We start from the raw sequence: 27,856 nt of genomic DNA, 5'->3' as shown, positions 1-27,856 counted from the left end.
TTACCAATACACCATGAAACCTCATCCATTAGGGAGCATCTAAATATTTTTATAAGAATGTACTCTCAGAGAGATATGAACTGAATGGTACTTACAAAAAACCAATAGGACCTACCAAGATTTAAATACAGATCACTATATTCAAAGATCAGAGTGGAGTGGTTACCAATACACCAAAAAACCACATTCATTAGGGAACATCTAAACATTTTTTTCTAAAATGTTAGATTCTTAGAAGACACATTTTATTGAAGTTATTGTACATATAATAACATCAATGCTTATTTGGATTACACAGTAAAATTCATATAATTACAAACATTTCTTTAACTACCTTTTTTTAGATTTTAGTACATATTTACAATAATAAGTTATTTAAAAAATGTATTATATGTATAAAAAAGAAAAGTTTTTGTCAAGGACTTAAACTGAAGGTACTAAAATGCACCAGTTCCCACCGAAATTTGAACTCAATTTACTGGATTCAGAGTACAGAGTGCTAACCATAACACCATGGAATCTCCCTTCTAATAACACATATAAAACTTTCTCTCAGAGTGTAAAATCTTAATTTCTACAAGATACAGAAATATTCATTCAGAGAGATATGTACTACATTGTATTTACAAATAAAACCATTAGGACCTACCAATTTGTATATACAGATTATTAGTTTCAGAGTCCAGAATTGTTAACAGTAAACCATGAAAGCTCATTCATATGGTGGCATGTAAATTTTTTTCTCACAGTGTAAGATTCTTAGAGGTTACATTTTATTGGAAATATATTACAGATAAACCTGTCTCTCAGTGTGTATGATTCTTAGTTTATGCAATTTATAGATATTTTCTTTCTCAGAGATATGAACTGCATAATACTTACAAAAAAACAATAGGACCTACCAAGATGTAAATACAAATCATGGATTCAGAGTCCAAAATGGTTACAAATACACCAGGAAACCTCATTCATGAGGAAGCATTTAAACAGTTTTTATTAGAATGTACTCTCGGAGAAAAATAAACTGAACAGTTCTTACAAAAAACCAATAGGACCTACCAAGATTTAAATACAGATCACTGGATTCAAAGATCAGAGTGGTTACCAATACACCAAGAAACCTCATTCACGAGGGAGAGCTAAACATTTCTTTCTAAAATTTTAGATTCTTAGAAGACACATTTTTTTGCAATTATTGTACATATATTTACATCAACGCTTATTTGGGTTATATAGTAAAATTCATATAATTACATACATTTCTATAACTACCTTTTTTAGCTTTTTGTACATATTTACAAAAATCAGTGATTTAAAAAAATCATTATATGTATGAAAAAGAAGAGTTTCTGTCAATCAAGAACTTAAACTGAAGGTACTAAAACACATCAGGTCCCACCGAGATTTGAATTCAGATCGCTGGATTCAGAGTCCAGAGTGCTAACCATTACACCATGGAACCTCTCTTCTAACACCACATATACAACTTTCTCTTGGAGTGTGAGATCTTAATTTTTACAAGTTACAGGAATAATAATCAGAGAGATAAGTATAACATTGTATTTACAAAAAAAGCCATTAGGACCTACCAAATTTTTATACAGATTATAGGTTTCAGAGTCCAGAATTGTTAACAGTACACAATGAAACCTCATTCATATGGTAGCATGTACATTTTTGGTCAGAGTATAAGATTCTTAGTGGATACATTTTATTGGAATTAAATGACAGATAAACCTGTCTCTCAGTGTGTAAGATTCTTAATTTATGCAATTTATAGATATTTTCTTTCTCAGAGATATTAACTGTATTGTACTTACAACAAAACCAATATAACCTACCAAGATGTAAATATAGATCATGGATTCAGAGTCCAAAATGATTACCAATACACCATGAAACCTCATCCATTAGGGTGCATCTAAATATTTTTTATAAGAATGTACTCTCAGAGAGATATGAACTGAATGGTACTTACAAAAAACCAATAGGACCTACCAAGATTTAAATACAGATCACTATATTCAAAGATCAGAGTGGAGTGGTTACCAATACACCAAGAAACCACATTCATTAGGGAACATCTAAACATTTTTTTCTAAAATGTTAGATTCTTAGAAGACACATTTTATTGAAGTTATTGTACATATATTAACATCAATGCTTATTTGGATTACACAGTAAAATTCATATAATTACAAACATTTCTTTAACTACCTTTTTTTAGATTTTAGTACATATTTACAATAATAAGTTATTTAAAAAATGTATTATATGTATAAAAAAGAAAAGTTTTTGTCAAGGACTTAAACTGAAGGTACTAAAATGCACCAGTTCCCACCGAAATTTTAACTCAATTTACTGGATTCAGAGTACAGAGTGCTAACCATAACACCATGGAATCTCCCTTCTAATAACACATATAAAACTTTCTCTCAGAGTGTAAAATCTTAATTTCTACAAGATACAGAAATATTTATTCAGAGAAATATGTACTACATTGTATTTACAAATAAAACCATTAGGACCTACCAATTTGTATATACAGATTATTAGTTTCAGAGTCCAGAATTGTTAACAGTAAACCATGAAAGCTCATTCATATGGTGGCATGTAAAAAATTTTCTCACAGTGTAAGATTCTTAGAGGTTACATTTTATTGGAAATATATTACAGATAAACCTGTCTCTCAGTGTGTATGATTCTTAGTTTATGCAATTTATAGATATTTTCTTTCTCAGAGATATGAACTGCATAATACTTACAAAAAAACAATAGGACCTACCAAGATGTAAATACAAATCATGGATTCAGAGTCCAAAATGGTTACAAATACACCAGGAAACCTCATTCATGAGGAAGCATTTAAACAGTTTTTATTAGAATGTACTCTCGGAGAAAAATAAACTGAACAGTTCTTACAAAAAACCAATAGGACCTACCAAGATTTAAATACAGATCACTGGATTCAAAGATCAGAGTGGTTACCAATACACCAAGAAACCTCATTCACGAGGGAGAGCTAAACATTTTTTTCTAAAATTTTAGATTCTTAGAAGACACATTTTTTTGCAATTATTGTACATATATTTACATCAACGCTTATTTGGGTTATATAGTAAAATTCATATAATTACATACATTTCTATAACTACCTTTTTTAGCTTTTTGTACATATTTACAAAAATCAGTGATTTAAAAAAATCATTATATGTATGAAAAAGAAGAGTTTCTGTCAATCAAGAACTTAAACTGAAGGTACTAAAACACATCAGGTCCCACGGAGAATTGAACTCAGATCGCTGGATTCAGAGTCCAGAGCGCTAACCACTACACCATGGAACCTCTCTTCTAACACCACATATACAACTTTCTCTTAGAGTGTGAGATCTTATTTTCTACAAGTTACAGGAATAATAATCAGAGAGATAAGTATAACATTGTATTTACAAAAAAAAGCCATTAGGACCTACCAAATTTTTATACAGATTATAGGTTTTAGAGTCCAGAATTGTTAACAGTACACAATGAAACCTCATTCATATGGTAGCATGTACATTTTTGGTCAGAGTATAAGTTTTTTAGTGGATACATTTTATTGGAATTAAATGACAGATAAACCTGTCTCTCAGTGTGTAAGAATCTTAATTTATGCAATTTATAGTTATTTTCTTTCTCAGAGATATTAACTGTATTGTACTTACAACAAAACCAATATAACCTACCAAGATGTAAATATAGATCATGGATTCAGAGTCCAAAATGTTTACCAATACACCATGAAACCTCATCCATTAGGGAGCATCTAAATATTTTTATAAGAATGTACTCTCAGAGAGATATGAACTGAATGGTACTTTCAAAAAACCAATAGGACCTACCAAGATTTAAATACAGATCACTATATTCTAAGATCAGAGTGGAGTGGTTACCAATACACCAAGAAACCACATTCATTAGGGAACATCTAAACATTTTTTTCTAAAATGTAAGATTCTTAGAAGACACATTTTATTGACGTTATTGTACATATATTAACATCAATGCTTATTTGGATTACACAGTAAAATTCATTTAATTACAAACATTTCTATAACTACCTTTTTTTAGATTTTAGTACATATTTACATTAATAAGTTATTTAAGAAATGTATTATATGTATAAAAAAAGAAAAGTTTTTGTCAAGGACTTAAACTGAAGGTACTAAAATGCACCTGGTCCCACCGAAATTTGAACTCAATTTACTGGATTCAGAGTACAGAGTGCTAACCATAACACCGTGGAATAACACATATAAAACTTTCACTCAGAGTGTAAAATCTTAATTTCTACAAGATACAGAAATATTCATTCAGAGAGATATGTACTACATTGTATTTACAAATAAAACCATTAGGACCTTAACAATTTGTATATACAGATTATTAGTTTCAGAGTCCAGAATTGTTAACAGTAAACCATGAAAGCTCATTCATATGGTGTCATGTAAAAAATTTTCTCACAGTGTAAGATTCTTAGAGGTTACATTTTATTGGAAATATATTACAGATAAACCTGTCTCTCAGTGTGTATGATTCTTAATTAATGCAATTTATAGATATTTTCTTTCTCAGAGATATAAACTGCATAATACTTACAAAAAAACAATAGGCCATACCAAGATGTAAATACAAATCATGGATTCAGAGTCCAAAATGGTTACAAATACACCAGGAAACCTCATTCATGAGGAAGCATTTAAACAGTTTTTATTAGAATGTACTCTCAGAGAAATATAAACTGAACGGTTCTTACAAAAAACCAATAGGACCTACCAAGATTTAAATACAGATCACTGGATTCAAAGATCAGAGTGGTTACCAATACACCAAGAAACCTCATTCACGAGGGAGAGCTAAACATTTTTTTCTAAAATGTTAGATTCTTAGAAGACACATTTTATTGCAATTATTGTACATATATTTACATCAACGCTTATTTGGGTTATATAGTAAAATTCATATAATTACATACATTTCTATAACTACCTTTTTTAGCTTTTTGTACATATTTACAAAAATCAGTGATTTAAAAAAATCATTATATGTATGAAAAAGAAGACTTTCTGTCAATCAAGAACTTAAACTGAAGGTACTAAAACACATTAGGTCCCACCGAGATTTGAACTCGGATTGCTGGATTCAGAGTCCAGAGTGCTAACCATTACACCATGGAACCTCTCTTCTAACACCACATATACAACTTTCTCTTAGAGTGTGAGATCTTATTTTCTACAAGTTACAGGAATAATAATCAGAGAGATAAGTATAACATTGTATTTACAAAAAAGCTATTAGGACCTACCAAATTTTTATACAGATTATAGGTTTCAGAGTCCAGAATTGTTAACAGTACACAATGAAACCTCATTCATATGGTAGCATGTACATTTTTGGTCAGAGTATAAGATTCTTAGTGGATACATTTTATTGGAATAAAATGACAGATAAACCTGTCTCTCAGTGTGTAAGATTCTTAATTTATGCAATTTATAGATATTTTCTTTCTCAGAGATATTAACTGTATTGTACTTACAACAAAACCAACATAACCTACCAAGATGTAAATATAGATTATGGGTTCAGAGTCCAAAATGTTTACCAATACACCATGAAACCTCATCCATTAGGGAGCATCTAAATATTTTTATAAGAATGTACTCTCAGAGAGATATGAACTGAATGGTACTTACAAAAAACCAATAGGACCTACCAAGATTTAAATACAGATCACTATATTCAAAGATCAGAGTGGAGTGGTTACCAATACACCAAAAAACCACATTCATTAGGGAACATCTAAACATTTTTTTCTAAAATGTTAGAATCTTAGAAGACACATTTTATTGAAGTTATTGTACATATAATAACATCAATGCTTATTTGGATTACACAGTAAAATTCATATAATTACAAACATTTCTTTAACTACCTTTTTTTAGATTTTAGTACATATTTACAATAATAAGTTATTTAAAAAATGTATTATATGTATAAAAAAGAAAAGTTTTTGTCAAGGACTTAAACTGAAGGTACTAAAATGCACCAGTTCCCACCGAAATTTGAACTCAATTTACTGGATTCAGAGTACAGAGTGCTAACCATAACACCATGGAATCTCCCTTCTAATAACACATATAAAACTTTCTCTCAGAGTGTAAAATCTTAATTTCTACAAGATACAGAAATATTCATTCAGAGAGATATGTACTACATTGTATTTACAAATAAAACCATTAGGACCTACCAATTTGTATATACAGATTATTAGTTTCAGAGTCCAGAATTGTTAACAGTAAACCATGAAAGCTCATTCATATGGTGGCATGTAAAAAAAATTTCTCACAGTGTAAGATTCTTAGAGGTTACATTTTATTGGAAATATATTACAGATAAACCTGTCTCTCGGTGTGTATGATTCTTAGTTTATGCAATTTATAGATATTTTCTTTCTCAGAGATATGAACTGCATAATACTTACAAAAAAACAATAGGACCTACCAAGATGTAAATACAAATCATGGATTCAGAGTCCAAAATGGTTACAAATACACCAGGAAACCTCATTCATGATGAAGCATTTAAACAGTTTTTATTAGAATGAACTCTCAGAAAAATATAAACTGAACGGTTCTTGCAAAAAACCAATAGGACCTACCAAGATTTAAATACAGATCACTGGATTCAAAGATCAGAGTGGTTACCAATACACCAAGAAACCTCATTCACGAGGGAGAGCTAAACATTTTTTTCTAAAATGTTAGATTCTTAGAAGACACATTTTATTGCAATTATTGTACATAAATTTACATCCATGCTTATTTGGGTTATATAATAAAATTCATATAATTACATACATTTCTATAACTACCTTTTTTAGCTTTTTGTACATATTTACAAAAATCAGTGATTTAAAAAAATCATTATATGTATGAAAAAGAAGAACTTCTGTCAATCAAGAACTTAAACTGAAGGTACTAAAACACATCAGGTCCCACCGAGATTTGAATTCAGATCGCTGGATTCAGAGTCCAGAGTGCTAACCATTACACCATGGAACCTCTCTTCTAATACCACATATACAACTTTCTCTTGGAGTGTGAGATCTTATTTTTTACAAGTTACAGGAATAATAATCAGAGAGATAAGTATAACATTGTATTTACAAAAAAAGCCATTAGGACCTACCAAATTTTTATACAGATTATAGGTTTCAGAGTCCAGAATTGTTAACAGTACACAATGAAACCTCATTCATATGGTAGCATGTACATTTTTGGTCAGAGTATAAGATTCTTAGTGGATACATTTTATTGGAATTAAATGACAGATAAACCTGTCTCTCAGTGTGTAAGATTCCTAATTTATGCAATTTATAGATATTTTCTTTCTCAGAGATATTAACTGTATTGTACTTACAACAAAACCAATATAACCTACCAAGATGTAAATATAGATCATGGATTCAGAGTCCAAAATGATTACCAATACACCATGAAACCTCATCCATTAGGGAGCATCTAAATATTTTTTATAAGAATGTACTCTCAGAGAGATATGAACTGAATGGTACTTACAAAAAACCAATAGGACCTACCAAGATTTAAATACAGATCACTATATTCAAAGATCAGAGTGGAGTGGTTACCAATACACCAAGAAACCACATTCATTAGGGAACATCTAAACATTTTTTTCTAAAATGTTAGATTCTTAGAAGACACATTTTATTGAAGTTATTGTACATATATTAACATCAATGCTTATTTGGATTACACAGTAAAATTCATATAATTACAAAAATTTCTTTAACTACCTTTTTTTAGATTTTAGTACATATTTACAATAATAAGTTATTTAAAAAATGTATTATATGTATAAAAAAGAAAAGTTTTTGTCAAGGACTTAAACTGAAGGTACTAAAATGCACCTGGTCCCACCGAAATTTTAACTCAATTTACTGGATTCAGAGTACAGAGTGCTAACCATAACACCATGGAATCTCCCTTCTAATAACACATATAAAACTTTCTCTCAGAGTGTAAAATCCTAATTTCTACAAGATACAGAAATATTCATTCAGAGAGATATGTACTACATTGTATTTACAAATAAAACCATTAGGACCTACCAATTTGTATATACAGATTATTAGTTTCAGAGTCCAGAATTGTTAACAGTACACCATGAAAGCTCATTCATATGGTGGCATGTAAAAACATTTCTCACAGTGTAAGATTCTTAGAGGTTACGTTTTATTGGAAATATATTACAGATAAACCTGTCTCTCAGTGTGTATGATTCTTAATTTATGCAATTTATAGATATTTTCTTTCTCAGAGATATGAACTGCATAATACTTACCAAAAAACAATAGGACCTACCAAGATGTAAATACAAATCATGGATTCAGAGTCCAAAATGGTTACAAATACACCAGGAAACCTCATTCATGAGGAAGCATTTAAACAGTTTTTATTAGAATGTACTCTCAGAGAAATATAAACTGAACGGTTCTTACAAAAAACCAATAGGACCTACCAAGATTTAAATACAGATCACTGGATTCAAAGATCAGAGTGGTTACCAATACCCCAAGAAACCTCATTCACGAGGGAGAGCTAAACATTTTTTTCTAAAATGTTAGATTCTTAGAAGACACATTTTATTGCAATTATTGTACATATATTTACATCAACGCTTATTTGGGTTATATAGTAAAATTCATATAATTACATACATTTCTATAACTACCTTTTTTAGCTTTTTGTACATATTTACAAAAATCAGTGATTTAAAAAAATGATTATATGTATGAAAAAGAAGACTTTCTGTCAATCAAGAACTTAAACTGAAGGTACTAAAACACATTAGGTCCCACCGAGATTTGAACTCGGATTGCTGGATTCAGAGTCCAGAGTGCTAACCATTACACCATGGAACCTCACTTCTAACACCACATATACAACTTTCTCTTCGAGTGTGAGATCTTATTTTCTACAAGTTACAGGAATAATAATCAGAGAGATAAGTATAACATTGTATTTACAAAAAAAGCTATTAGGACCTACCAAATTTTTATACAGATTATAGGTTTCAGAGTCCAGAATTGTTAACAGTACACAATGAAACCTCATTCATATGGTAGCATGTACATTTTTGGTCAGAGTATAAGATTCTTAGTGGATACATTTTATTGGAATTAAATGACAGATAAACCTGTCTCTCAGTGTGTAAGATTCTTAATTTATGCAATTTATAGATATTTTCTTTCTCAGAGATATTAACTGTATTGTACTTACAACAAAACCAACATAACCTACCAAGATGTAAATATAGATTATGGGTTCAGAGTCCAAAATGTTTACCAATACACCATGAAACCTCATCCATTAGGGAGCATCTAAATATTTTTATAAGAATGTACTCTCAGAGAGATATGAACTGAATGGTACTTACAAAAAACCAATAGGACCTACCAAGATTTAAATACAGATCACTATATTCAAAGATCAGAGTGGAGTGGTTACCAATACACCAAAAAACCACATTCATTAGGGAACATCTAAACATTTTTTTCTAAAATGTTAGATTCTTAGAAGACACATTTTATTGAAGTTATTGTACATATAATAACATCAATGCTTATTTGGATTACACAGTAAAATTCATATAATTACAAACATTTCTTTAACTACCTTTTTTTAGATTTTAGTACATATTTACAATAATAAGTTATTTAAAAAATGTATTATATGTATAAAAAAGAAAAGTTTTTGTCAAGGACTTAAACTGAAGGTACTAAAATGCACCAGTTCCCACCGAAATTTGAACTCAATTTACTGGATTCAGAGTACAGAGTGCTAACCATAACACCATGGAATCTCCCTTCTAATAACACATATAAAACTTTCTCTCAGAGTGTAAAATCTTAATTTCTACAAGATACAGAAATATTCATTCAGAGAGATATGTACTACATTGTATTTACAAATAAAACCATTAGGACCTACCAATTTGTATATACAGATTATTAGTTTCAGAGTCCAGAATTGTTAACAGTAAACCATGAAAGCTCATTCATATGGTGGCATGTAAATTTTTTTCTCACAGTGTAAGATTCTTAGAGGTTACATTTTATTGGAAATATATTACAGATAAACCTGTCTCTCAGTGTGTATGATTCTTAGTTTATGCAATTTATAGATATTTTCTTTCTCAGAGATATGAACTGCATAATACTTACAAAAAAACAATAGGACCTACCAAGATGTAAATACAAATCATGGATTCAGAGTCCAAAATGGTTACAAATACACCAGGAAACCTCATTCATGAGGAAGCATTTAAACAGTTTTTATTAGAATGTACTCTCGGAGAAAAATAAACTGAACAGTTCTTACAAAAAACCAATAGGACCTACCAAGATTTAAATACAGATCACTGGATTCAAAGATCAGAGTGGTTACCAATACACCAAGAAACCTCATTCACGAGGGAGAGCTAAACATTTCTTTCTAAAATTTTAGATTCTTAGAAGACACATTTTTTTGCAATTATTGTACATATATTTACATCAACGCTTATTTGGGTTATATAGTAAAATTCATATAATTACATACATTTCTATAACTACCTTTTTTAGCTTTTTGTACATATTTACAAAAATCAGTGATTTAAAAAAATCATTATAAGTATGAAAAAGAAGAGTTTCTGTCAATCAAGAACTTAAACTGAAGGTACTAAAACACATCAGGTCCCACCGAGATTTGAATTCAGATCGCTGGATTCAGAGTCCAGAGTGCTAACCATTACACCATGGAACCTCTCTTCTAACACCACATATACAACTTTCTCTTGGAGTGTGAGATCTTATTTTTTACAAGTTACAGGAATAATAATCAGAGAGATAAGTATAACATTGTATTTACAAAAAAAGCCATTAGGACCTACCAAATTTTTATACAGATTATAGGTTTCAGAGTCCAGAATTGTTAACAGTACACAATGAAACCTCATTCATATGGTAGCATGTACATTTTTGGTCAGAGTATAAGATTCTTAGTGGATACATTTTATTGGAATTAAATGACAGATAAACCTGTCTCTCAGTGTGTAAGATTCTTAATTTATGCAATATATAGATATTTTCTTTCTCAGAGATATTAACTGTATTGTACTTACAACAAAACCAATATAACCTACCAAGATGTAAATATAGATCATGGATTCAGAGTCCAAAATGATTACCAATACACCATGAAACCTCATCCATTAGGGAGCATCTAAATATTTTTTATAAGAATGTACTCTCAGAGAGATATGAACTGAATGGTACTTACAAAAAACCAATAGGACCTACCAAGATTTAAATACAGATCACTATATTCAAAGATCAGAGTGGAGTGGTTACCAATACACCAAGAAACCACATTCATTAGGGAACATCTAAACATTTTTTTCTAAAATGTTAGATTCTTAGAAGACACATTTTATTGAAGTTATTGTACATATATTAACATCAATGCTTATTTGGATTACACAGTAAAATTCATATAATTACAAACATTTCTTTATCTACCTTTTTTTAGATTTTAGTACATATTTACAATAATAAGTTATTTAAAAAATGTATTATATGTATAAAAAAGAAAAGTTTTTGTCAAGGACTTAAACTGAAGGTACTAAAATGCACCAGTTCCCACCGAAATTTTAACTCAATTTACTGGATTCAGAGTACAGAGTGCTAACCATAACACCATGGAATCTCCCTTCTAATAACACATATAAAACTTTCTCTCAGAGTGTAAAATCTTAATTTCTACAAGATACAGAAATATTTATTCAGAGAGATATGTACTACATTGTATTTACAAATAAAACCATTAGGACCTACCAATTTGTATATACAGATTATTAGTTTCAGAGTCCAGAATTGTTAACAGTAAACCATGAAAGCTCATTCATATGGTGGCATGTAAAAAATTTTCTCACAGTGTAAGATTCTTAGAGGTTACATTTTATTGGAAATATATTACAGATAAACCTGTCTCTCAGTGTGTATGATTCTTAGTTTATGCAATTTATAGATATTTTCTTTCTCAGAGATATGAACTGCATAATACTTACAAAAAAACAATAGGACCTACCAAGATGTAAATACAAATCATGGATTCAGAGTCCAAAATGGTTACAAATACACCAGGAAACCTCATTCATGAGGAAGCATTTAAACAGTTTTTATTAGAATGTACTCTCGGAGAAAAATAAACTGAACAGTTCTTACAAAAAACCAATAGGACCTACCAAGATTTAAATACAGATCACTGGATTCAAAGATCAGAGTGGTTACCAATACACCAAGAAACCTCATTCACGAGGGAGAGCTAAACATTTTTTTCTAAAATTTTAGATTCTTAGAAGACACATTTTTTTGCAATTATTGTACATATATTTACATCAACGCTTATTTGGGTTATATAGTAAAATTCATATAATTACATACATTTCTATAACTACAATTTTTAAGCTTTTTGTACATATTTACAAAAATCAGTGATTTAAAAAAATCATATGTATGAAAAAGAAGACTTTCTGTCAATCAAGAACTTAAACTGGAGGTACCAAAACACATCAGGTCCCACCGAGATTTGAACTCAGATCGCTGGATTCAGAGTCCAGAGTGCTAACCATTACACCATGGAACCTCTCTTCTAACACCACATATACAACTTTCTCTTGGAGTGTGAGATCTTATTTTCTACAAGTTACAGGAATAATAATCAGAGAGATAAGTATAACATTGTATTTACAAAAAAAGCCATTAGGACCTACCAAATTTTTATACAGATTATAGGTTTCAGAGTCCAGAATTGTTAACAGTACACAATGAAACCTCGTTCATATGGTAGCATGTACATTTTTGGTCAGAGTATAAGATTCTTAGTGGATACATTTTATTGGAATTAAATGACAGATAAACCTGTCTCTCAGTGTGTAAGATTCTTAATTTATGCAATTATTAGATATTTTCTTTCTCAGAGATATTAACTGTATTGTACTTACAACAAAACCAATATAACCTACCAAGATGTAAATATAGATCATGGATTCAGAGTCCAAAATGATTACCAATACACCATGAAACCTCATCCATTAGGGAGCATCTAAATATTTTTTATAAGAATGTACTCTCAGAGAGATATGAACTGAATGGTACTTACAAAAAACCAATAGGACCTACCAAGATTTAAATACAGATCACTATATTCAAAGATCAGAGTGGAGTGGTTACCAATACACCAAGAAACCACATTCATTAGGGAACATCTAAACATTTTTTTCTAAAATGTTAGATTCTTAGAAGACACATTTTATTGAAGTTATTGTACATATATTAACATCAATGCTTATTTGGATTACACAGTAAAATTCATATAATTACAAAAATTTCTTTAACTACCTTTTTTTAGATTTTAGTACATATTTACAATAATAAGTTATTTAAAAAATGTATTATATGTATAAAAAAGAAAAGTTTTTGTCAAGGACTTAAACTGAAGGTACTAAAATGCACCAGTTAACACCGAAATTTTAACTCAATTTACTGGATTCAGAGTACAGAGTGCTAACCATAACACCATGGAATCTCCCTTCTAATAACACATATAAAACTTTCTCTCAGAGTGTAAAATCTTAATTTCTACAAGATACAGAAATATTCATTCAGAGAGATATGTACTACATTGTATTTACAAATAAAACCATTAGGACCTACCAATTTGTATATACAGATTATTAGTTTCAGAGTCCAGAATTGTTAACAGTAAACCATGAAAGCTCATTCATATGGTGGCATGTAAAAAAAATTTCTCACAGTGTAAGATTCTTAGAGGTTACATTTTATTGGAAATATATTACAGATAAACCTGTCTCTCAGTGTGTATGATTCTTAGTTTATGCAATTTATAGATATTTTCTTTCTCAGAGATATGAACTGCATAATACTTACAAAAAAACAATAGGACCTACCAAGATGTAAATACAAATCATGGATTCAGAGTCCAAAATGGTTACAAATACACCAGGAAACCTCATTCATGAGGAAGCATTTAAACAGTTTTTATTAGAATGTACTCTCAGAGAAAAATAAACTGAACAGTTCTTACAAAAAACCAATAGGACCTACCAAGATTTAAATACAGATCACTGGATTCAAAGATCAGAGTGGTTACCAATACACCAAGAAACCTCATTCACGAGGGAGAGCTAAACATTTTTTTCTAAAATTTTAGATTCTTAGAAGACACATTTTTTTGCAATTATTGTACATATATTTACATCAACGCTTATTTGGGTTATATAGTAAAATTCATATAATTACATACATTTCTATAACTACCTTTTTTAGCTTTTTGTACATATTTACAAAAATCAGTGATTTAAAAAAATCATTACATGTATGAAAAAGAAGACCTTCTGTCAATCAAGAACTTAAACTGAAGGTACTAAAAACACATCAGGTCCCACGGAGATTTGAATTCAGATAGCTGGATTCAGAGTCCAGAGTGCTAACCATTACACCATGGAACCTCTCTTCTAACACAACATATACAACTTTCTCTTGGAGTGTGAGATCTTATTTTTTACAAGTAACAGGAATAATAATCAGAGAGATAAGTATAACATTGTATTTACAAAAAAAGCCATTAGGACCTACCAAATTTTGATACAGATTATAGGTTTCAGAGTCCAGAATTGTTAACAGTACACAATAAAACCTCATTCATATGGTAGCATGTACATTTTTGGTCAGAGTATAAGATTCTTAGTGGATACATTTTATTGGAATTAAATGACAGATAAACCTGTCTCTCAGTGTGTAAGATTCTTAATTTATGCAATTTATAGATATTTTCTTTCTCAGAGATATTAACTGTATTGTACTTACAACAAAACCAACATAACCTACCAAGATGTAAATATAGATCATGGGTTCAGAGTCCAAAATGTTTACCAATACACCATGAAACCTCATCCATTAGGGAGCATCTAAATATTTTTATAAGAATGTACTCTCAGAGAGATATGAACTGAATCGTACTTACAAAAAACCAATAGGACCTACCAAGATTTAAATACAGATCACTATATTCAAAGATCAGAGTGGAGTGGTTACCAATACACCAAGAAACCACATTCATTAGGGAACATCTAAACATTTTTTTCTAAAATGTTAGATTCTTAGAAGACACATTTTATTGAAGTTATTGTACATATATTAACATCAATGCTTATTTGGATTACACAGTAAAATTCATATAATTACAAACATTTCTATAACTACCTTTTTTTAGATTTTAGTACATATTTACAATAATAAGTTATTTAAGAAATGTATTATATGTATAAAAAAGAAAAGTTTTTGTCAAGGACTTAAACTGAAGGTACTAAAATGCACCTGGTCCCACCGAAATTTGAACTCAATTTACTGGATTCAGAGTACAGAGTGCGAACCATAACACCATGGAATCTCCCTTCTAATAACACATATAAAACTTTCTCTCAGAGTGTAAAATCTTAATTTCTACAAGATACAGAAATATTCATTCAGAGAGATATGTACTACATTGTATTTACAAATAAAACCATTAGGACCTACCAATTTGTATATACAGATTATTAGTTTCAGAGTCCAGAATTGTTAACAGTACACCATGAAAGCTCATTCATATGGTGGCATGTAAAAACATTTCTCACAGTGTAAGATTCTTAGAGGTTACATTTTATTGGAAATATATTACAGATAAACCTGTCTCTCAGTGTGTATGATTCTTAATTTATGCAATTTATAGATATTTTCTTTCTCAGAGATATGAACTGCATAATACTTACAAAAAAACAATAGGACCTACCAAGATGTAAATACAAATCATGGATTCAGAGTCCAAAATGGTTACAAATACACCAGGAAACCTCTTTCATGAGGAAGCATTTAAACAGTTTTTATTAGAATGTACTCTCACAGAAAAATAAACTAAACAGTTCTTACAAAAAACCAATAGGACCTACCAAGATTTAAATACAGATCACTGGATTCAAAGATCAGAGTGGTTACCAATACACCAAGAAACCTCATTCACGAGGGAGAGCTAAACATTTTTTTCTAAAATTTTAGATTCTTAGAAGACACATTTTTTTGCAATTATTGTACATATATTTACATCAACGCTTATTTGGGTTATATAGTAAAATTCATATAATTACATACATTTCTATAACTACCTTTTTTAGCTTTTTGTACATATTTACAAAAATCAGTGATTTAAAAAAATCATTACATGTATGAAAAAGAAGACCTTCTGTCAATCAAGAACTTAAACTGAAGGTACTAAAACACATCAGGTCCCACCGAGATTTGAATTCAGATAGCTGGATTCAGAGTCCAGAGTGCTAACCATTACACCATGGAACCTCTCTTCTAACACAACATATACAACTTTCTCTTGAAGTGTGAGATCTTATTTTTTACAAGTAACAGGAATAATAATCAGAGAGATAAGTATAACATTGTATTTACAAAAAAAGCCATTAGGACCTACCAAATTTTGATACAGATTATAGGTTTCAGAGTCCAGAATTGTTAACAGTACACAATGAAACCTCATTCATATGGTAGCATGTACATTTTTGGTCAAAGTAAAAGATTCTTAGTGGATACATTTTATTGGAATTAAATGACAGATAAACCTTTCTCTCAGTGTGTAAGATTCTTAATTTATGCAATTTATAGATATTTTCTTTCTCAGAGATATTAACTGTATTGTACTTACAACAAAACCAACATAACCTACCAAGATGTAAATATAGATCATGGGTTCAGAGTCCAAAATGTTTACCAATACACCATGAAACCTCATCCATTAGGGAGCATCTAAATATTTTTATAAGAATGTACTCTCAGAGAGATATGAACTGAATGGTACTTACAAAAAACCAATAGGACCTACCAAGATTTAAATACAGATCACTGTATTCAAAGATCAGAGTGGAGTGGTTACCAATACACCAAGAAACCACATTCATTAGGGAACATCTAAAAAAAAATTCTAAAATGTTAGATTCTTAGAAGACACATTTTATTGAAGTTATTGTACATATATTAACATCAATGCTTATTTGGATTACACAGTAAAATTCATATAATTACAAACATTTCTATAACTACCTTTTTTTAGATTTTAGTACATATTTACAATAATAAGTTATTTAAGAAATGTATTATATGTATAAAAAAGAAAAGTTTTTGTCAAGGACTTAAACTGAAGGTACTAAAATGCACCAGTTCCCACCAAAATTTTAACTCAATTTACTGGATTTAGAGTACAGAGTGCTAACCATAACACCATGGAATCTCCCTTCTAATAACACATATAAAACTTTCTCTCAGAGTGTAAAATCTTAATTTCTACAAGATACAGAAATATTCATTCAGAGAGATATGTACTACATTGTATTTACAAATAAAACCTTTAGGACCTACCAATTTGTATATACAGATTATTAGTTTCAGAGTCCAGAATTGTTAACAGTACACCATGAAAGCTCATTCATATGGTGGCATGTAAAAACATTTCTCACAGTGTAAGATTCTTAGAGGTTACATTTTATTGGAAATATATTACAGATAAACCTGTCTCTCAGTGTGTATGATTCTTAATTTATGCAATTTATAGATATTTTCTTTCTCAGAGATATGAACTGCATAATACTTACAAAAAAACAATAGGACCTACCAAGATGTAAATACAAATCATGGATTCAGAGTCCAAAATGGTTACAAATACACCAGGAAACCTCATTCATGAGGAAGCATTTAAACAGTTTTTATTAGAATGTACTCTCAGAGAAATATAAACTTAACGGTTCTTACAAAAAACCAATAGGACCTACCAAGATTTAAATACAGATCACTGGATTCAAAGATCAGAGTGGTTACCAATACACCAAGAAACCTCATTCACGAGGGAGAGCTAAACATTTTTTTCTAAAATGTTAGATTCTTAGAAGACACATTTTATTGCAATTATTGTACATATATTTACATCAACGCTTATTTGGGTTATATAGTAAAATTCATATAATTACATACATTTCTATAACTACCTTTTTTAGCTTTTTGTACATATTTACAAAAATCAGTGATTTAAAAAAATCATTATATGTATGAAAAAGAAGACTTTCTGTCAATCAAGAACTTAAACTGAAGGTACTAAAACACATTAGGTCCCACCGAGATTTGAACTCGTATTGCTGGATTCAGAGTCCAGAGTGCTAACCATTACACCATGGAACCTCTCTTCTAACACCACATATACAACTTTCTCTTAGAGTGTGAGATCTTATTTTCTACAAGTTACAGGAATAATAATCAGAGAGATAAGTATAACATTGTATTTACAAAAAAGCTATTAGGACCTACCAAATTTTTATACAGATTATAGGTTTCAGAGTCCAGAATTGTTAACAGTACACAATGAAACCTCATTCATATGGTAGCATGTACATTTTTGGTCAGAGTATAAGATTCTTAGTGGATACATTTTATTGGAATAAAATGACAGATAAACCTGTCTCTCAGTGTGTAAGATTCTTAATTTATGCAATTTATAGATATTTTCTTTCTCAGAGATATTAACTGTATTGTACTTACAACAAAACCAACATAACCTACCAAGATGTAAATATAGATTATGGGTTCAGAGTCCAAAATGTTTACCAATACACCATGAAACCTCATCCATTAGGGAGCATCTAAATATTTTTATAAGAATGTACTCTCAGAGAGATATGAACTGAATGGTACTTACAAAAAACCAATAGGACCTACCAAGATTTAAATACAGATCACTATATTCAAAGATCAGAGTGGAGTGGTTACCAATACACCAAAAAACCACATTCATTAGGGAACATCTAAACATTTTTTTCTAAAATGTTAGATTCTTAGAAGACACATTTTATTGAAGTTATTGTACATATAATAACATCAATGCTTATTTGGATTACACAGTAAAATTCATATAATTACAAACATTTCTTTAACTACCTTTTTTTAGATTTTAGTACATATTTACAATAATAAGTTATTTAAAAAATGTATTATATGTATAAAAAAGAAAAGTTTTTGTCAAGGACTTAAACTGAAGGTACTAAAATGCACCAGTTCCCACCGAAATTTGAACTCAATTTACTGGATTCAGAGTACAGAGTTGCTAACCATAACACCATGGAATCTCCCTTCTAATAACACATATAAAACTTAAAATCTTAATTTCTACAAGATACAGAAATATTCATTCAGAGAGATATGTACTACATTGTATTTACAAATAAAACCATTAGGACCTACCAATTTGTATATACAGATTATTAGTTTCAGAGTCCAGAATTGTTAACAGTAAACCATGAAAGCTCATTCATATGGTGGCATGTAAAAAAAAATTCTCACAGTGTAAGATTCTTAGAGGTTACATTTTATTGGAAATATATTACAGATAAACCTGTCTCTCAGTGTGTATGATTCTTAGTTTATGCAATTTATAGATATTTTCTTTCTCAGAGATATGAACTGCATAATACTTACAAAAAAACAATAGGACCTACCAAGATGTAAATACAAATCATGGATTCAGAGTCCAAAATGGTTACAAATACACCAGGAAACCTCATTCATGATGAAGCATTTAAACAGTTTTTATTAGAATGTACTCTCAGAAAAATATAAACTGAACGGTTCTTGCAAAAAACCAATAGGACCTACCAAGATTTAAATACAGATCACTGGATTCAAAGATCAGAGTGGTTACCAATACACCAAGAAACCTCATTCACGAGGGAGAGCTAAACATTTTTTTCTAAAATGTTAGATTCTTAGAAGACACATTTTATTGCAATTATTGTACATAAATTTACATCAACGCTTATTTGGGTTATATAATAAAATTCATATAATTACATACATTTCTATAACTACCTTTTTTAGCTTTTTGTACATATTTACAAAAATCAGTGATTTAAAAAAATCATTATATGTATGAAAAAGAAGAACTTCTGTCAATCAAGAACTTAAACTGAAGGTACTAAAACACATCAGGTCCCACCGAGATTTGAATTCAGATCGCTGGATTCAGAGTCCAGAGTGCTAACCATTACACCATGGAACCTCTCTTCTAATACCACATATACAACTTTCTCTTGGAGTGTGAGATCTTATTTTTTACAAGTTACAGGAATAATAATCAGAGAGATAAGTATAACATTGTATTTACAAAAAAAGCCATTAGGACCTACCAAATTTTTATACAGATTATAGGTTTCAGAGTCCAGAATTGTTAACAGTACACAATGAAACCTCATTCATATGGTAGCATGTACATTTTTGGTCAGAGTATAAGATTCTTAGTGGATACATTTTATTGGAATTAAATGACAGATAAACCTGTCTCTCAGTGTGTAAGATTCCTAATTTATGCAATTTATAGATATTTTCTTTCTCAGAGATATTAACTGTATTGTACTTACAACAAAACCAATATAACCTACCAAGATGTAAATATAGATCATGGATTCAGAGTCCAAAATGATTACCAATACACCATGAAACCTCATCCATTAGGGAGCATCTAAATATTTTTTATAAGAATGTACTCTCAGAGAGATATGAACTGAATGGTACTTACAAAAAACCAATAGGACCTACCAAGATTTAAATACAGATCACTATATTCAAAGATCAGAGTGGAGTGGTTACCAATACACCAAGAAACCACATTCATTAGGGAACATCTAAACATTTTTTTCTAAAATGTTAGATTCTTAGAAGACACATTTTATTGAAGTTATTGTACATATATTAACATCAATGCTTATTTGGATTACACAGTAAAATTCATATAATTACAAAAATTTCTTTAACTACCTTTTTTTAGATTTTAGTACATATTTACAATAATAAGTTATTTAAAAAATGTATTATATGTATAAAAAAGAAAAGTTTTTGTCAAGGACTTAAACTGAAGGTACTAAAATGCACCTGGTCCCACCGAAATTTTAACTCAATTTACTGGATTCAGAGTACAGAGTGCTAACCATAACACCATGGAATCTCCCTTCTAATAACACATATAAAACTTTCTCTCAGAGTGTAAAATCCTAATTTCTACAAGATACAGAAATATTCATTCAGAGAGATATGTACTACATTGTATTTACAAATAAAACCATTAGGACCTACCAATTTGTATATACAGATTATTAGTTTCAGAGTCCAGAATTGTTAACAGTACACCATGAAAGCTCATTCATATGGTGGCATGTAAAAACATTTCTCACAGTGTAAGATTCTTAGAGGTTACATTTTATTGGAAATATATTACAGATAAACCTGTCTCTCAGTGTGTATGATTCTTAATTTATGCAATTTATAGATATTTTCTTTCTCAGAGATATGAACTGCATAATACTTACCAAAAAACAATAGGACCTACCAAGATGTAAATACAAATCATGGATTCAGAGTCCAAAATGGTTACAAATACACCAGGAAACCTCATTCATGAGGAAGCATTTAAACAGTTTTTATTAGAATGTACTCTCAGAAAAATATAAACTGAACGGTTCTTGCAAAAAACCAATAGGACCTACCAAGATTTAAATACAGATCACTGGATTCAAAGATCAGAGTGGTTACCAATACACCAAGAAACCTCATTCACGAGGGAGAGCTAAACATTTTTTTCTAAAATGTTAGATTCTTAGAAGACACATTTTATTGCAATTATTGTACATAAATTTACATCAACGCTTATTTGGGTTATATAATAAAATTCATATAATTACATACATTTCTATAACTACCTTTTTTAGCTTTTTGTACATATTTACAAAAATCAGTGATTTAAAAAAATCATTATATGTATGAAAAAGAAGAACTTCTGTCAATCAAGAACTTAAACTGAAGGTACTAAAACACATCAGGTCCCACCGAGATTTGAATTCAGATCGCTGGATTCAGAGTCCCGAGTGCTAACCATTACACCATGGAACCTCTCTTCTAATACCACATATACAACTTTCTCTTGGAGTGTGAGATCTTATTTTTTACAAGTTACAGGAATAATAATCAGAGAGATAAGTATAACATTGTATTTACAAAAAAAGCCATTAGGACCTACCAAATTTTTATACAGATTATAGGTTTCAGAGTCCAGAATTGTTAACAGTACACAATGAAACCTCATTCATATGGTAGCATGTACATTTTTGGTCAGAGTATAAGATTCTTAGTGGATACATTTTATTGGAATTAAATGACAGATAAACCTGTCTCTCAGTGTGTAAGATTCCTAATTTATGCAATTTATAGATATTTTCTTTCTCAGAGATATTAACTGTATTGTACTTACAACAAAACCAATATAACCTACCAAGATGTAAATATAGATCATGGATTCAGAGTCCAAAATGATTACCAATACACCATGAAACCTCATCCATTAGGGAGCATCTAAATATTTTTTATAAGAATGTACTCTCAGAGAGATATGAACTGAATGGTACTTACAAAAAACCAATAGGACCTACCAAGATTTAAATACAGATCACTATATTCAAAGATCAGAGTGGAGTGGTTACCAATACACCAAGAAACCACATTCATTAGGGAACATCTAAACATTTTTTTCTAAAATGTTAGATTCTTAGAAGACACATTTTATTGAAGTTATTGTACATATATTAACATCAATGCTTATTTGGATTACACAGTAAAATTCATATAATTACAAAAATTTCTTTAACTACCTTTTTTTAGATTTTAGTACATATTTACAATAATAAGTTATTTAAAAAATGTATTATATGTATAAAAAAGAAAAGTTTTTGTCAAGGACTTAAACTGAAGGTACTAAAATGCACCTGGTCCCACCGAAATTTTAACTCAATTTACTGGATTCAGAGTACAGAGTGCTAACCATAACACCATGGAATCTCCCTTCTAATAACACATATAAAACTTTCTCTCAGAGTGTAAAATCCTAATTTCTACAAGATACAGAAATATTCATTCAGAGAGATATGTACTACATTGTATTTACAAATAAAACCATTAGGACCTACCAATTTGTATATACAGATTATTAGTTTCAGAGTCCAGAATTGTTAACAGTACACCATGAAAGCTCATTCATATGGTGGCATGTAAAAACATTTCTCACAGTGTAAGATTCTTAGAGGTTACAATTTATTGGAAATATATTACAGATAAACCTGTCTCTCAGTGTGTATGATTCTTAATTTATGCAATTTATAGATATTTTCTTTCTCAGAGATATGAACTGCATAATACTTACCAAAAAACAATAGGACCTACCAAGATGTAAATACAAATCATGGATTCAGAGTCCAAAATGGTTACAAATACACCAGGAAACCTCATTCATGAGGAAGCATTTAAACAGTTTTTATTAGAATGTACTCTCAGAGAAATATAAACTGAACGGTTCTTACAAAAAACCAATAGGACCTACCAAGATTTAAATACAGATCACTGGATTCAAAGATCAGAGTGGTTACCAATACCCCAAGAAACCTCATTCACGAGGGAGAGCTAAACATTTTTTTCTAAAATGTTAGATTCTTAGAAGACACATTTTATTGCAATTATTGTACATATATTTACATCAACGCTTATTTGGGTTATATAGTAAAATTCATATAATTACATACATTTCTATAACTACCTTTTTTAGCTTTTTGTACATATTTACAAAAATCAGTGATTTAAAAAAATGATTATATGTATGAAAAAGAAGACTTTCTGTCAATCAAGAACTTAAACTGAAGGTACTAAAACACATTAGGTCCCACCGAGATTTGAACTCGGATTGCTGGATTCAGAGTCCAGAGTGCTAACCATTACACCATGGAACCTCACTTCTAACACCACATATACAACTTTCTCTTCGAGTGTGAGATCTTATTTTCTACAAGTTACAGGAATAATAATCAGAGAGATAAGTATAACATTGTATTTACAAAAAAAGCTATTAGGACCTACCAAATTTTTATACAGATTATAGGTTTCAGAGACCAGAATTGTTAACAGTACACAATGAAACCTCATTCATATGGTAACATGTACATTTTTGGTCAGAGTATAAGATTCTTAGTGGATACATTTTATTGGAATTAAATGACAGATAAACCTGTCTCTCAGTGTGTAAGATTCTTAATTTATGCAATTTATAGATATTTTCTTTCTCAGAGATATTAACTGTATTGTACTTACAACAAAACCAACATAACCTACCAAGATGTAAATATAGATTATGGGTTCAGAGTCCAAAATGTTTACCAATACACCATGAAACCTCATCCATTAGGGAGCATCTAAATATTTTTATAAGAATGTACTCTCAGAGAGATATGAACTGAATGGTACTTACAAAAAACCAATAGGACCTACCAAGATTTAAATACAGATCACTATATTCAAAGATCAGAGTGGAGTGGTTACCAATACACCAAAAAACCACATTCATTAGGGAACATCTAAACATTTTTTTCTAAAATGTTAGATTCTTAGAAGACACATTTTATTGAAGTTATTGTACATATAATAACATCAATGCTTATTTGGATTACACAGTAAAATTCATATAATTACAAACATTTCTTTAACTACCTTTTTTTAGATTTTAGTACATATTTACAATAATAAGTTATTTAAAAAATGTATTATATGTATAAAAAAGAAAAGTTTTTGTCAAGGACTTAAACTGAAGGTACTAAAATGCACCAGTTCCCACCGAAATTTGAACTCAATTTACTGGATTCAGAGTACAGAGTGCTAACCATAACACCATGGAATCTCCCTTCTAATAACACATATAAAACTTTCTCTCAGAGTGTAAAATCTTAATTTCTACAAGATACAGAAATATTCATTCAGAGAGATATGTACTACATTGTATTTACAAATAAAACCATTAGGACCTACCAATTTGTATATACAGATTATTAGTTTCAGAGTCCAGAATTGTTAACAGTAAACCATGAAAGCTCATTCATATGGTGGCATGTAAATTTTTTTCTCACAGTGTAAGATTCTTAGAGGTTACATTTTATTGGAAATATATTACAGATAAACCTGTCTCTCAGTGTGTATGATTCTTAGTTTATGCAATTTATAGATATTTTCTTTCTCAGAGATATGAACTGCATAATACTTACAAAAAAACAATAGGACCTACCAAGATGTAAATACAAATCATGGATTCAGAGTCCAAAATGGTTACAAATACACCAGGAAACCTCATTCATGAGGAAGCATTTAAACAGTTTTTATTAGAATGTACTCTCGGAGAAAAATAAACTGAACAGTTCTTACAAAAAACCAATAGGACCTACCAAGATTTAAATACAGATCACTGGATTCAAAGATCAGAGTGGTTACCAATACACCAAGAAACCTCATTCACGAGGGAGAGCTAAACATTTCTTTCTAAAATTTTAGATTCTTAGAAGACACATTTTTTTGCAATTATTGTACATATATTTACATCAACGCTTATTTGGGTTATATAGTAAAATTCATATAATTACATACATTTCTATAACTACCTTTTTTAGCTTTTTGTACATATTTACAAAAATCAGTGATTTAAAAAAATCATTATATGTATGAAAAAGAAGAGTTTCTGTCAATCAAGAACTTAAACTGAAGGTACTAAAACACATCAGGTCCCACCGAGATTTGAATTCAGATCGCTGGATTCAGAGTCCAGAGTGCTAACCATTACACCATGGAACCTCTCTTCTAACACCACATATACAACTTTCTCTTGGAGTGTGAGATCTTAATTTTTACAAGTTACAGGAATAATAATCAGAGAGATAAGTATAACATTGTATTTACAAAAAAAGCCATTAGGACCTACCAAATTTTTATACAGATTATAGGTTTCAGAGTCCAGAATTGTTAACAGTACACAATGAAACCTCATTCATATGGTAGCATGTACATTTTTGGTCAGAGTATAAGATTCTTAGTGGATACATTTTATTGGAATTAAATGACAGATAAACCTGTCTCTCAGTGTGTAAGATTCTTAATTTATGCAATTTATAGATATTTTCTTTCTCAGAGATATTAACTGTATTGTACTTACAACAAAACCAATATAACCTACCAAGATGTAAATATAGATCATGGATTCAGAGTCCAAAATGATTACCAATACACCATGAAACCTCATCCATTAGGGTGCATCTAAATATTTTTTATAAGAATGTACTCTCAGAGAGATATGAACTGAATGGTACTTACAAAAAACCAATAGGACCTACCAAGATTTAAATACAGATCACTATATTCAAAGATCAGAGTGGAGTGGTTACCAATACACCAAGAAACCACATTCATTAGGGAACATCTAAACATTTTTTTCTAAAATGTTAGATTCTTAGAAGACACATTTTATTGAAGTTATTGTACATATATTAACATCAATGCTTATTTGGATTACACAGTAAAATTCATATAATTACAAACATTTCTTTAACTACCTTTTTTTAGATTTTAGTACATATTTACAATAATAAGTTATTTAAAAAATGTATTATATGTATAAAAAAGAAAAGTTTTTGTCAAGGACTTAAACTGAAGGTACTAAAATGCACCAGTTCCCACCGAAATTTTAACTCAATTTACTGGATTCAGAGTACAGAGTGCTAACCATAACACCATGGAATCTCCCTTCTAATAACACATATAAAACTTTCTCTCAGAGTGTAAAATCTTAATTTCTACAAGATACAGAAATATTTATTCAGAGAAATATGTACTACATTGTATTTACAAATAAAACCATTAGGACCTACCAATTTGTATATACAGATTATTAGTTTCAGAGTCCAGAATTGTTAACAGTAAACCATGAAAGCTCATTCATATGGTGGCATGTAAAAAATTTTCTCACAGTGTAAGATTCTTAGAGGTTACATTTTATTGGAAATATATTACAGATAAACCTGTCTCTCAGTGTGTATGATTCTTAGTTTATGCAATTTATAGATATTTTCTTTCTCAGAGATATGAACTGCATAATACTTACAAAAAAACAATAGGACCTACCAAGATGTAAATACAAATCATGGATTCAGAGTCCAAAATGGTTACAAATACACCAGGAAACCTCATTCATGAGGAAGCATTTAAACAGTTTTTATTAGAATGTACTCTCGGAGAAAAATAAACTGAACAGTTCTTACAAAAAACCAATAGGACCTACCAAGATTTAAATACAGATCACTGGATTCAAAGATCAGAGTGGTTACCAATACACCAAGAAACCTCATTCACGAGGGAGAGCTAAACATTTTTTTCTAAAATTTTAGATTCTTAGAAGACACATTTTTTTGCAATTATTGTACATATATTTACATCAACGCTTATTTGGGTTATATAGTAAAATTCATATAATTACATACATTTCTATAACTACCTTTTTTAGCTTTTTGTACATATTTACAAAAATCAGTGATTTAAAAAAATCATTATATGTATGAAAAAGAAGAGTTTCTGTCAATCAAGAACTTAAACTGAAGGTACTAAAACACATCAGGTCCCACGGAGAATTGAACTCAGATCGCTGGATTCAGAGTCCAGAGCGCTAACCACTACACCATGGAACCTCTCTTCTAACACCACATATACAACTTTCTCTTAGAGTGTGAGATCTTATTTTCTACAAGT

The 27,856-nt window shown here is 29.9% G+C and overlaps 12 non-coding genes across 12 annotated transcripts; all 12 read right to left on the bottom strand.

Moving 5' to 3' along the window:
* Positions 1-1,390: 1,390 nt before the first annotated feature.
* TRNAQ-CUG (transfer RNA glutamine (anticodon CUG)) lies at positions 1,391-1,462 on the bottom strand. The gene has a single exon. It is a non-coding gene; the product is annotated as a tRNA-Gln (tRNA).
* A 1,811-nt stretch (positions 1,463-3,273) lies between these two features.
* TRNAQ-CUG (transfer RNA glutamine (anticodon CUG)) lies at positions 3,274-3,345 on the bottom strand. Its single transcript has one exon. It is a non-coding gene; the product is annotated as a tRNA-Gln (tRNA).
* Positions 3,346-5,146: 1,801 nt separating this feature from the next.
* On the bottom strand, positions 5,147-5,218 carry TRNAQ-CUG (transfer RNA glutamine (anticodon CUG)). Its single transcript has one exon. It is a non-coding gene; the product is annotated as a tRNA-Gln (tRNA).
* Positions 5,219-7,028: 1,810 nt separating this feature from the next.
* On the bottom strand, positions 7,029-7,100 carry TRNAQ-CUG (transfer RNA glutamine (anticodon CUG)). Its single transcript has one exon. It is a non-coding gene; the product is annotated as a tRNA-Gln (tRNA).
* A 1,811-nt stretch (positions 7,101-8,911) lies between these two features.
* Positions 8,912-8,983, bottom strand: TRNAQ-CUG (transfer RNA glutamine (anticodon CUG)). The gene has a single exon. It is a non-coding gene; the product is annotated as a tRNA-Gln (tRNA).
* Positions 8,984-10,793: 1,810 nt separating this feature from the next.
* Positions 10,794-10,865, bottom strand: TRNAQ-CUG (transfer RNA glutamine (anticodon CUG)). The gene has a single exon. It is a non-coding gene; the product is annotated as a tRNA-Gln (tRNA).
* Positions 10,866-12,674: 1,809 nt separating this feature from the next.
* On the bottom strand, positions 12,675-12,746 carry TRNAQ-CUG (transfer RNA glutamine (anticodon CUG)). Its single transcript has one exon. It is a non-coding gene; the product is annotated as a tRNA-Gln (tRNA).
* Positions 12,747-18,322: 5,576 nt separating this feature from the next.
* TRNAQ-CUG (transfer RNA glutamine (anticodon CUG)) lies at positions 18,323-18,394 on the bottom strand. Its single transcript has one exon. It is a non-coding gene; the product is annotated as a tRNA-Gln (tRNA).
* Positions 18,395-20,192: 1,798 nt separating this feature from the next.
* Positions 20,193-20,264, bottom strand: TRNAQ-CUG (transfer RNA glutamine (anticodon CUG)). The gene has a single exon. It is a non-coding gene; the product is annotated as a tRNA-Gln (tRNA).
* A 3,694-nt stretch (positions 20,265-23,958) lies between these two features.
* TRNAQ-CUG (transfer RNA glutamine (anticodon CUG)) lies at positions 23,959-24,030 on the bottom strand. The gene has a single exon. It is a non-coding gene; the product is annotated as a tRNA-Gln (tRNA).
* Positions 24,031-25,840: 1,810 nt separating this feature from the next.
* TRNAQ-CUG (transfer RNA glutamine (anticodon CUG)) lies at positions 25,841-25,912 on the bottom strand. The gene has a single exon. It is a non-coding gene; the product is annotated as a tRNA-Gln (tRNA).
* A 1,811-nt stretch (positions 25,913-27,723) lies between these two features.
* Positions 27,724-27,795, bottom strand: TRNAQ-CUG (transfer RNA glutamine (anticodon CUG)). Its single transcript has one exon. It is a non-coding gene; the product is annotated as a tRNA-Gln (tRNA).
* Between the last annotated feature and the right edge of the window lie 61 nt (positions 27,796-27,856).

The sequence above is a fragment of the Pseudophryne corroboree genome, chromosome 11 (genome assembly GCF_028390025.1).
Source record: "Pseudophryne corroboree isolate aPseCor3 chromosome 11, aPseCor3.hap2, whole genome shotgun sequence".
Classification (NCBI taxonomy): domain Eukaryota; kingdom Metazoa; phylum Chordata; class Amphibia; order Anura; family Myobatrachidae; genus Pseudophryne; species Pseudophryne corroboree.
This window is presented reverse-complemented; position numbering and strand designations above follow the sequence as displayed.